The 1794-nt window shown below is 45.4% G+C and overlaps 1 non-coding gene across 1 annotated transcript in view; it reads right to left on the reverse strand.

The window, feature by feature from the left end:
• LOC143351201 (small subunit ribosomal RNA) overlaps positions 1-420 on the reverse strand; it is a 1933-nt gene extending 1513 nt beyond the window's left edge. The window contains exon 1 of the ribosomal RNA XR_013081565.1: positions 1-420. This exon is cut by the window's left edge and continues 1513 nt beyond it. This is a non-coding gene — a ribosomal RNA (small subunit ribosomal RNA).
• Positions 421-1794: the final 1374 nt, after the last annotated feature.

Below are 1794 nucleotides of genomic sequence, written 5' to 3' on the forward strand. Positions count from 1 at the left end.
AATCGAACCCTGATTCCCCGTTACCCGTTACAACCATGGTAGGCGCAGAACCTACCATCGACAGTTGATAAGGCAGACATTTGAAAGATGCGTCGCCGGTACTGGAAGACCGTGCGATCAGCACAAAGTTATTCAGAGTCACCAAAGCAAACGATGAACGAACGGACAATAATGCCCGTCCAGACCACCGATTGGTTTTGATCTAATAAAAGCGTTCCTCCCATCACTGGGACGAACTCTGTTTTGCATGTATTAGCTCTAGAATTACCACAGTTATCCAAGTAAATGTGGGTACGATCAAAGGAACCATAACTGATTTAATGAGCCATTCGCGGTTTCACCTTAATACGGCGTGTACTGAGACATGCATGGCTTAATCTTTGAGACAAGCATATGACTACTGGCAGGATCAACCAGGGAACTTGAGTAAAGTTCTTTTGTAATATTCTCTCAATTTTATTCTTCGTCGCCGACTCTGAAGGAGAACGGACGACGACACATAAAAAACTCCTTCTTTCAACATCAAATTTTAGTCTTTCGTTCGAAAGACTTGAGAGCCACCTCTTCCTCTCTTGTGTTATAATATTATATATGTATAGAGAGGGTACCACCAAAAACCCTCTCCTTCGTTTAGTTTCTTTCACTTTTCCGAGAGCTCCCCAAACTCTCGTTTATTTAATTTAATTTCATTTTTCGAGAGAGCGACCACCAACTAACTCTCTTATATTTGCTTTTTCTCGACAGAGCCACCACCAACTAACTCTCTTATATTTGCTTTTTCTCGACAGAGTCACCACCAACTCTCTCTCGTTTATATTTGCTTTTTCTCGACAGAGAAACCACCAACTCTCTCGTTTATATTTGCTTTTTCTCGACAGAGTCACCACCAAACTCTCTCGTTTCGTATTTTACTTCACAACAGAACATTATTGTATAATGGTATCCCACAACGACAAAGTACGTAGAGCTGCGCTCATGCTGAACATCTCGGGCACTTATTCACGCTGGGCATCGATCGTGGAAGCACGTATTGCCAGGCCCGAAGACTAAGCATTCATGCTGGACAAAAACGAGAAAGCGCGTATGTGCTGGTCGAGAAAGCACGTATTCGGCGCCGTACTGTTATGTCGAGGTCAGACACCTGTATTTCATTCTTTGCTCACTTTCCAGAGTACGAACCGTAGTTCCATACAATTTTTGCCTTTTAAGCTACGCTCCGTAGAGTGTAGTGCCAGTTTATGGTTTTCACAAAATTTTCAATCGCTCGGACTGAAGAGTTGATGCTCGGATAGTACGAGTATACATATTTTAAACGTATACAAGTCACCAACGTCACTCGAGACGCTTATACCACTTCAAGAGCCATTCGGTCAAAGACACCGACTCGTGGCAATGCAGTGTGGAGAAAGTCTGGAACGAGCACGATACAGAACAGTCAGGATGAAATCCCGAGGAGCGACGACTGCTTCTCAACCGAGGTCGAAGAATAGCCGTACGCTCGACGCTGCCCCGACCGACTCGACCGGACCGTCGCTTCTCTTATAGGTACCGAGGCGCCCGCCGGAACGCCGGCGACGCACGGGCTTACGCACGGCCGCTTATGGGGGGAACCGCGCGACCCAACCGCCCGCCCGAACGGCCTGTTATAACTTAGAGCGAAAACCAACACCTGTAATTTCCTTAATAATTGAGCTAGGGCAAAAAAAAAAAACGCTATCTTGTAGGAAAAAAGCAGGGGAACACGATGCCGTCGTTAAAAATATAGATTGCCGTGCTCGTTTTCGAGAAAAAAAT

The sequence above is a fragment of the Colletes latitarsis genome, unplaced genomic scaffold, assembly GCF_051014445.1.
Source record: "Colletes latitarsis isolate SP2378_abdomen unplaced genomic scaffold, iyColLati1 scaffold0092, whole genome shotgun sequence".
Lineage (NCBI taxonomy): Eukaryota > Metazoa > Arthropoda > Insecta > Hymenoptera > Colletidae > Colletes > Colletes latitarsis.